The sequence below is a fragment of the Geotrypetes seraphini genome, chromosome 3 (assembly GCF_902459505.1).
Source record: "Geotrypetes seraphini chromosome 3, aGeoSer1.1, whole genome shotgun sequence".
In the NCBI taxonomy this organism is placed as follows: Eukaryota; Metazoa; Chordata; class Amphibia; order Gymnophiona; family Dermophiidae; genus Geotrypetes; species Geotrypetes seraphini.
The window spans coordinates 402,658,831-402,669,316 of NC_047086.1; positions in this window are offsets into that span (position 1 = coordinate 402,658,831).

Here is a 10,486-nt window from a genome sequence, read left to right on the forward strand (position 1 = left end):
GTTACAAACTTATATACAAAACTATAACACAACATCAAAAAATACATACATCGTCAACAATAAATGCTCCCACCATACAAAACAAGAAATACAACCATAAAATACACAGGCAACCAGCACCTTATTCTCATCATCACCTTTTCATTAATAACAGGAATTATTTTAAAAGGGGTGGTTAACAAGACCAGGGGTCCCCAAAGTCCCTCCTTGAGGGCCGAATCCAGTCGGGTTTTCAGGATTTCCCCAATGAATATGCATTGAAAGCAGTGCATGCATATTCATTGGGGAAATCCTGAAAACCTGACGAAGCGTATTTATCTTACATTTGTCCCCCCGGTTATTCATACTTTTTTAATCACCGCCGACTAAAACGCGGAGGAGGATTAGCCATTATTTCCCGTAATCAATTACTAACAAATATCGATTATTCCCCCCCTAACTTTCCTATTGAATTTTTACAATTTTCTTTTCAATTTAAACCAAAATTAGATGTTCTACTTCTTTACTTGCCCCCCCCTATCACGAGTGAAAATTTAACTCTACTTCAGTCACTCCTTTTTGATTTTGGTTCTTCTTCTTTGAATCCATTTATTTTGGGTGATTTTAACATCCATTTTGATAACCCTGATAACTCTTTCACCAAAAATATCTTATCATACATCAAACAATTAGATATTCATCCTTTAATATCAGAACCCACACATCGATTAGGTCATACAATAGATATGGCCCTTATTTCAACTTCTTCAGTCGATAATTTCTCACTAAACTTTTGTTTGCCAGTTCCCTGGTCGGATCATTATTTGATCTCATTATCATATAAAACAACACATACTAATTCCCACTCTTCAAAAAATAAAACAGTTAAATTTAGAGATTTTAATACTCTCTCCTTTGAAGCTATTTTAGCAACTCTCTCACCAAATTTCTTTGACTTTAATACTTCTTCATTGGATGAATCTCTAAATCATTGGTCTACCAATACTCTTTTATTATTAGATTCTCTAGCTCCTTTACAAACCAAAATTATCTCATCAAAGAAATCTACAAATCCCTGGTTCAATTCAGAACTTTCTCTTATTAAAAAACAATTAAGATCACTTGAACGTAAATGGAGGAAAAATAGATCACCAGTTAATACTGAATCATTTAAAGAACACTCTAAATTCTATAAATTAAAAATTAATGATGCCAAAACTAAGTATTATTCAACTAAAATTTTGAAAGCTAATAATTCCTCAGTACTCTATCGAATTTTGAATTCAATTACTTATTCAAGCAAACGGAAAAATCATGAAGAACAATCCACTCTTACTGCCCAAGATCTTTCTACGTATTTTATTAATAAAATTACTACTAACATTAGGGCAACTTTTAACGCACACCAATCACTCTTATCTACTTATGAACAAACAGAACCCAGCCCATTTTCGTCGAAATGCTCCCATTTCAAAATTCCAAATTTAACTGAGATCGAAACACTCTTTAATTCTATTAACATTAAAGGCTCCTCAGCTGACTCAATACCACCGTTTATTCTCAAGCGTTATTTCAGGATATTTGGTCCAGCAATTCTTACACTTATTAGTGAAAGCTTAAAACAAAGCTATATGCCAAAACTCTGGAAAAACTCAACTATTCGCCCCATCATTAAAGATCAAAAAACTAGTATTAATGACATGTCAAACTATAGACCAATAGCAAACATTTCTTTTCTATCAAAATTAACTGAGAAGATAGTTTTTAATCAGTTATCAGATTTCATCGAAAAAACCAATATTTTACACCCAAATCAGACAGGCTTTAGGCAACACCACTCAACAGAATATTCATTACTAGGTATGACCACATCCATACATTATTTCTTAGATCACCACCAGTCAGTTCTATTAATTTCACTAGACCTTTCAGCCGCTTTCGACACTATCGATCACGAGCTTCTATTAAACAGGCTTCAATCTATTGGTGTTTCAGACCAGGTTTTTTCCTGGTTTCAATCTTACTTTTCCGATCGTACATCTTCCGTGTTATTCAATAATGAAATTTCTAATAATGTCTCTCTAACATACGGTGTTCCGCAAGGTTCAATATTATCTCCACTACTATTCAATATTTTTCTTGCATCACTTCTTACTCTATGTCAGTCCATCGGTTTTAATGTCTTTGCTTATGCCGATGACATCCAATTATTACATCCCATCGATACTAATAACCCTTTGGATATTTCAACAATAACCACGAAACTAGAAAAAATATCAGATTGGTTAAATATCAATCGGCTTGCGTTGAACATAAATAAATCAAATATAATGCTCTTTCCCTGGAAAGATAATTTAAGTATTAATTCCCCAATCACTATCAAGGGCATCCCGTTACAAGAAGTCAAAAAAATAAAAATCTTAGGGATTATATTCGATAATAAACTCACTTTTCACGATCATATCAGCAGTGTCGTTAAGTTATCTTTTTTTAGGCTCAGACAAATTCGTTCTATTTCCCAATTTCTTTGTGAAAAGTCTCTTAAAATTCTTATCCATTCTTTCGTTTTATCCAGAATAGATTATTGTAATTCTCTGTATAATGGTATTGCCCAAAAGGAACTTAAACGCCTTCAGATTATTCAAAACACATCTATAAAATTGATTACAAAAGCAAGGAAATTTGACCATGTGACACCTCTTCTTAGGGAAGCACATTGGTTACCAGTCACCCACCGAGTATCTTATAAAATATGCCTGCTTACATACAAAACTCTTCTTTTCAAAACCCCAGCATTCATTCACAAATATTTGATTCCATATACTACTAATCGAACATTAAGATCCACAGAACAAAATCTGCTATCGGTCCCCTCTCTTAAATTCATTAATACTCGACGACAAGTTATCTTTTCTGTTTCAGCTCCCCAAATCTGGAATTCTCTCCCTATCTATCTAAGGGAAGAAACAAACATAGAAAAATTCAAAGGTAACCTGAAGAGTTTTCTCTTTAAAGATGCCTTTTCTATTTAACCCTTTCTACACAAATTAATAACAATTCTTTTACTGAAATACTCAGTTTTTTCCCTTCCTCATGTATTTTCCTTACCTGTTTTTTCCTTCTTTAACATATATTGTAACTTTTACCCCTCCTTTTCCTTATGTATTATGTTTTGTTTCGTTTTGTATTTTTTTTGTCAATAATGTGTTCAGTCTCATTTAGTATATTATTCCCCTTTTTTATTGTAATTTTTAATAACATGTACATCGCTTAGAATGTAGATTAAGCGATTAATCAAATTTTTAATAAACTTGAAACTTGAAACTTGAAACTCAAGGAGGGACTTTGGGGACCCCTGAACAAGACTAAGAATGTTATAATGCCCCTGCATCACTCTATGGTGCGACCTCAACTGGAGTATTGTGTTCAATTCTGGCCTCATTGTCTTAAGAAAGATAGAGCGGCACTAGAAAAGGTTCAAAGAAGAGCGACCAAGATGGTAAAGGGGATGGAACTCCTCTCGTATGAGGAAAGACTAAAACGGTTAGGGCTCTTCAGCTTGGAAAAGAGACGGCCGAGGGGAGATATGATTGAAGTCTACAAAATCCTGAGTGGAGTAGAACGGGTACAAGTGGATCGATTTTTCACTCTGTCAAAAATTAGGGAACACTTGATGAAGTTACAGGGAAATACTTTCAAAACCAATAGGAGGAAATTTTTTTTCCACTCAGAAAATAGTTAACCTCTGGAATGCATTGCCAGAGGCAGTGGTAAGAGCGGATAGCGTAGCTGGTTTTAAGAAAGGTTTGGACAAGTTCCTGGAGGAAAAGTCCATAGTCTGTTATTGAGTAAGACATGGGAGAAGTCACTGCTTGCCCTGTATTGGTTTGATCCAAACAGACCGGGGATTTTAAATTACAGTCCACTTGAGGGAGCAATACTTTCAAAATAGAACAAAACACAAAAAAAAACCCTCTCATCAATACTGGGCAAGTTTCTCAAATAGTATTCAATTCAAAACGTTCCCCTACAATCAGTCAAAAATATTAAAATTTTAGGGGTAATCTTCGATAATAAGCTTAATTTCCATGACATTAGTAACATTGTGAAAACTACCTTTTATAGGTTACGTAAAATTCACTCCATCTCTAAATTTCTATGTCCCAAAGCACTTAATATACTGATTCACTCTTTGGTGATGTCTAAAATCGACTACTGGAATTCTCTATTTAAAGGAATTGCTTTACATGAAATAAAACGGCTACAAATTATACAAAATGCATCAATTAAACTAATAACCAAGTCCAAAAAATTTCACCATGTATCACCACTTCTCAAAAATGCTCACTGGCTCCCAGTTATTCACAGAATTACTTATAAACTGTGTATAATCATCTTTAAAACCCTATATAATATGACCCCCACATTTTTATTTAAGTTACTTATTCCATATTCTGCAAGGAGAATTTTAAGATCTAACGAAAAAAACTTACTGTCTATTCCCTCACTGAAAATTATTAACACGAGACGACAATTTATTTTTTCATGTACAGCACCACAGACTTGGAATGCCCTCCCTATTTCTTTAAGGGAGGAGAAGGAATTTGGGAAATTTAAAAGTAACTTAAAAACTTTCCTTTTTAAAGATGCCTTTGCAACCTAATTTTATTATCTTATTACTCCACTTTACTTTATTATACCTTTGTTATTTATTACCCTTTTGTATTTTCCCTTAATGTTTCTTCTTTACTTTATGAATTGTATTTCATTCCTCCTTACCCAATGTTTAGAATATGTTAAACTGAGTGCAATTTAGTCTTATTTAAGTATTTGTATGTATTGTATTGTCCCCTAACAAATGTAAATTTTAATGTGTACATCGCTTAGAAATTTGATTAAGCGATTAATCAAGTCACCTAATAAACTTGAAACTTGAAGTATCTTCATATAACATTTAAAGGCTTTTAAATATTTAAATGTGCTCATAAGCTCTTCAGCAAGGCGCCACAGCAGCGGTACAATGTCGCTGGAAAGGTGCTTGAATTTTAATCATAACACATTGGATGGAGCAAGGATACTTGCTTCTATTGGAGTGGCAAATGTTATGGCTCTACAAAAGTTGTTTAACAGTAGACCACTTATCTGAAAAGGTCAGTTCACGGCTCCAACACAATCTGTGTTTCGCTACACTACATCAGGAAGCCGGAAGGATGAGCTTTTTATATTGATTTTATTTGCAGTGTGCAGTGTCTGAGTCCTTTTCAGGGCGTCTTTTTTCAACATATAGGGGTAAATTCTCTATTAGTACGTCTAACATAGGCGTGCTTTAGACGTCTGGCAAACGCAAGTGTCAATCAAACGCTACTTAGGCGGGCGGCAGACGTCTCGAGAACCGCGTGGCACAAGATAGACGCAGGTTTCTGAAACGTCATTAAGACGTCTCCAATGGACCCGTGATAGACATGAGTACGGTTTTTTGTTTTTTTTTTAGATTATACTTTATTTATACTCTTTATTATCACTCATTCAGCATTGTAAGTATAGGATGATGAAAAACATAACCAAAACACAGTATACCATTTTGTAAACTATATATTAGTTGATCTAGCAATATCAGTGAGGTAGGGAATGGCAGACAGAGAACACTGCTGTGTTGTATCTTTTTCCTCTAGGATATCAGAATTGTACAGTTTACCATTAATACAAGGAAAAAAAATATGTTATGTTTCAAAGGAGAACTAGAAGAAGAAACGTACCGAGTGGGTGTTGAACTTACGTTATCAGTATGGAAGGTGGGAACCGGGAGATGTATGCTACACAGAAAGCTGTACAGAAATGTCATACTCACCTCCTATTAGAAGTGGAAAGACTTTGAACACCATATAAACTTCATTTAAGTTCCACAAAGACTGGCAGGAAAGGCACCCTAAGTCATCCAATAAGCTTTCTCTCGATTTCCCAGAGACATTATTTCAGAGAGGATAGTTTAGAAGTGATATCTTGCTCAAAAGAACACTCTCCTGGTCTTAAAACATTGCAACAATCAGCTCATTCTTAAGAACAAAGGTAAATCCCATAACTTACACTGGCCCAACTTAGAAACAGAATCAAGGGACTTCCGGTGACGTCACCACCCTGAATGGCGGGTTAGAGCCGGAGCTCTGATCCTCGAGCGAACGTTCCCCCGATCAGGAGCAGGCAAGCCGCGGTAGCGAGCGGGGTACCCGGTGAGCAGTGCGAGTGCAGCGGAGCGGCTTCAGAATATGCCGTCTAAAAAGAAACCCGACGAAGGGAGACCGCACGAGAAGGCGCCAGAAAAGAGCGGCCTGCGTCAGTCGCGCGGAGCCTCGTGCGCGTCCCAGCGTGAGTCCGGGGAGAGCGGGTCCGATGAAGAGTCGGAGAGGGGGTCTTCTCCGAGACTGCGGAGAATGGAATCATCATCCGCAGCTGTGACTAAAGCAGACCTCCAGCAATGGGTCTGCGACATTAAGCAGGAAGTTGCTGGAGTCAAAGGGAAAATCCGGGATGCAGTGAAAGAAATCAAGAGGGACATAGCCGACCTCATGGGGAGAGTGGAGGAGACTGAAAGGAGAATGGGGGAGCAGGAGGAGGTGGTACAAAATTTGAGTGGGGCATTTGAGGCAGCCCAAAAGGACTGGCAGGACTGTTACCACCGGGTGGAGGATTTGGAAAACCGGTCCCGCCGGAATAATGTCCGCATCCGCGGTGTACCAGAATCGGCGAATTTTGCAGATGCGGTGAAGGTGGTGCAGGAGATATATCACTCTCTCTTCTCCCTGGCTGACGACGGCGGAGAGCCCAATGGGGTCTTGAAAGTGGATCGGGCTCATCGCACACTGGGACCCAAGCGAGATGACTATCCAAGGGACATTATTGCATGTCTCCACAATTATGCAGACAAGGAGCGGATGGTGCGCAAGGCCCGTGATCTGGGGTCGTTTGAGTGGAAGACCCATAAAGTGGAGGTGTTTCAGGACCTTTCTGCTATTACTTTGCAACGCAGGAGAGAGTTTCGCCCGATCGTGATGATCCTGAAGCAGAACAACCTCAGATATAGATGGCTGTTCCCCTTTGGGCTCCTTTTCACTATCAACGGTGTCCATAAGAAAGTGACCACTGTAGCGGAGGCTGGCAAACTGTTGCGGAAGGAGGGGATCCTTACTGGAGAGGTCCTGATGTCGGACCGGCAAGGGACCCAGCAGTCAGAGAAATTTCGCTGGAGAGAGCGGGTGACCAGGTCCCGAAAGCCGGGTGCTGGTGGTCGAGCGGTGGAGGAACCATGTGGAAGAGGCGGAGCGGGACCTTCCAATGGCACTGGCGAGTGAGCGGTGGCGAGTGAACGATGGCGGATCCTGCTTGGCTGCACTTGGACAATTGGGACTGTCAATGCCTTGACTGGGCAGATGTGTGGCTGGGACTGTGTGGGGGGTTGGATGTGAGGGGCTTTCTTCATGGGGGTGAGTGTGAGAGGGTGCCTATGGGAGTGAGACTGAGGATGAATGCTTGTTGGGGGGCTGGGGAGGGGAGGGGGAATGGATGAGGGGTTCATGAGCTGGGGGGGGGTCACCCGGAGTCATGGAAGGGCTGAGGAGCAGGTGGATATGGGTAGGGTTGGGAGGGGGGTGGGGCTGGTGGGGGGTGGGGATAGGGGGATGGGTAGGTGACAGCATGGGCTTTTGGATCTGGAGTGGGGGGAAGGGGAAGAGAGATGCAGGGTGTGGGGCAGGATTCTTGGGTCATGGGACCTGATTCTTTGAGATTGGGCAGTTTCAATGTTAAGGGCCTCAATATGCCACGTAAACGCCAGCTTTTGTTGAAGGAGTTGAAAAGGCTGCGTATTGATATCAGCTTCATTCAGGAAACGCATTTTGTGCGTCCTGGGGAGAAGCTGGTACAGTATAGAGAATATCCGGGAAGGGTCTGGGCCTCTAATAGGATAGAAAGGAAAAAGGCAGGGGTGGGCATTTTGTTTGCTAAACGTCTTAAGATCGTGCCTGAACGGGAATGGAGGGATGAGCGGGGGCGCTGGGTGATTTGGGTGGGGCAGATAAATGGGGAGGTAGTCACCCTGGTGAATGTATATGCCCCGAATTCTAAACAGGGTTCTTTTTTCGATGAGGTATTGGCCAAGGTACTGCAGGTTAAAAAGGGGTCGGTGATTGTGGGAGGGGATTTTAATTTAGTTATGGATCCCAGGTGGGACTCTACGGGGGTTGGAGGGGACCGGCTTAAGTCCGATAGGAAACGCCTTAAACACTTGGTTGACGTACTCAATATTGTAGATGGGTGGAGATCTCAGCATTGCATGGATAAAGATTATACGTACTATTCCCCTGTTCATGGGGTCTATACTAGAATTGACATGCTGTATCTGGATAAGGGATGGGGGGGTAGACTAATGGGGTCCTCCATTGGGGACATTGGCTGGTCAGATCATGCTCCCATTTGGATGGATGTGCGATGGGGAGCTTCGAGAGTAGGGGATCACTACTGGAGATTGAATGATAGTTTATTGAAAGATCCGCAGATGGTCCGCAAGGTGGAACAGGTTATTGAGGACTTTTTGGAGCATAATAATGTTGATTCCTACTCTCCGATAACAATATGGGAAAGTTTGAAGGCCGTACTGCGGGGGGAGCTTATTTCTATGGCCGCTCATAAAAAGAGGCTTCAATTGCAAAAGGAACGGAGTCTGAGAGAGACTTTACGTCAACTGGTAGATCAACATAAGAGGGGCCAGGGGGGAGCTCCCCTTGGGCTTCGGATAAGGGAAGTTCGGGCGGAATTGGGGAAGATGGAGGATGAGGAGATTCAATTCAATCTTGAACGTCTTCGTTTAAGGTTCTTTGAATCTGGTAATAGAGCGGGGAAATTGCTGGCTCATCGTCTGCGCCTGCAGCAGACGCAGTCTAATATTATGGCTATTAAGGATGGCTCGGGACAAACATTGACAGCTGAGGGGGCTATTCATGCACGATTTCGTGAATTCTATCAGCAGCTTTATACGCCAGAGAGTCAGGGGTCGGGGGAAGAAATTGGGAAGTATCTTCAGGATTTGGGCTTGGCATCCCTTACGGCCTGTGAAGCGCAGGGGCTGGATGAGGACATTACGCTGGAGGAGGTACATACTGTGATTAGACAATTGAGACCGGGGAAATCACCGGGCTTAGATGGGTTCACGGGGTTGTTTTATAAGAAGATGTCTACATTGGTGGCTCCGCTGTTGGTGCGGTTATACAATAATCTGAGAGAGGGAGCCCAATTGCCCTTTTATATGCGGCTGGCTGGGATCACGATTTTACCAAAGCCAGGGAAGGATGCCACTCAGTGTGGGAGCTACAGGCCTATCTCACTGTTGGGTATTGATACCAAAATTCTGGCTCGAGTGCTGGCTGATCGTTTATCCCCTCACATGCCGACACTTATTCACCCAGATCAGGTGGGATTCATAGGGGGAAGGCAGGCGGCAGATGGAATCCGCAAAGTCTTGAATTTGATTTGGCAGGCCCGACGCAGTGGAGGTCCTTGGGTAGCAGTGGCGGTGGATGCCGAGAAGGCCTTTGACCGCGTGGATTGGCGTTTTCTGGAGGCAGTTCTTCACCATGTAGGTCTGGGGGCCAGATATGTGTCTTGGATTCTGTCTTTGTATAACGGACCTCTGGCGTGTGTGAAAATTAATGGGGTATACTCTGCTCCTTTTGAGCTCAGGCGGGGAACGAGACAGGGTTGTCCGCTCTCACCTTTGCTTTTTGCTCTGGTGATTGAGCCTCTTGCGCAAAAGATCCGACTAGCCTCTGGGGTGAAGGGCGTACGGGTTCAAGGGGGTGAGCATAAATTGTCCTTATTTGCTGACGATATTTTAGCAATTGTGGAGGGCTCGGCGGAGTCCCTTAGATCCCTTCAGGATCTTATGACAGACTATGGGGCTTTATCAGGCTTTAAAGCCAATATGACAAAAACGGAGATCCTTAATATATCGGTCCCGGTAGTGGATATTCCGGGTATTCAGAGGGTGGTGCCCTTTCGATGGGTTAAGGGCCCTATACGATATCTGGGTATTCAGTTGGGGGTGGATTGGACATCCCTATTCCAGCTTAACTATATTCCTTTGGTAGCATCCCTAGCTAGGGATATGGATCGGTGGGCCTCATTATATGTGTCTTGGATGGGGCGCATGGAGGTTATTAGGATGTTGGTACTGCCAAAGTTCTTGTATTTTTTTCAGGTTTTACCTATTGAGGTCCCTAGACAGTATCTTCTCCGATGGCAGCGGAACCTTTTACGATTCGTGTGGGGAGGTAGACGACCCAGGGTGGCTCAATGGGCCATGTTCAAGTTTAAAGCGGAAGGGGGTCTGGGACTCCCCCATTTGGAGCATTACTACCGCGCGGCTCAACTCCGAGCGGGAGTGGAGTGGCATGCGCCATCTTTGAAGTTGTGGGTGCAGGTAGAGCAGGGAGTTTTGAGTGGCTCGGGTGGGGCTCGT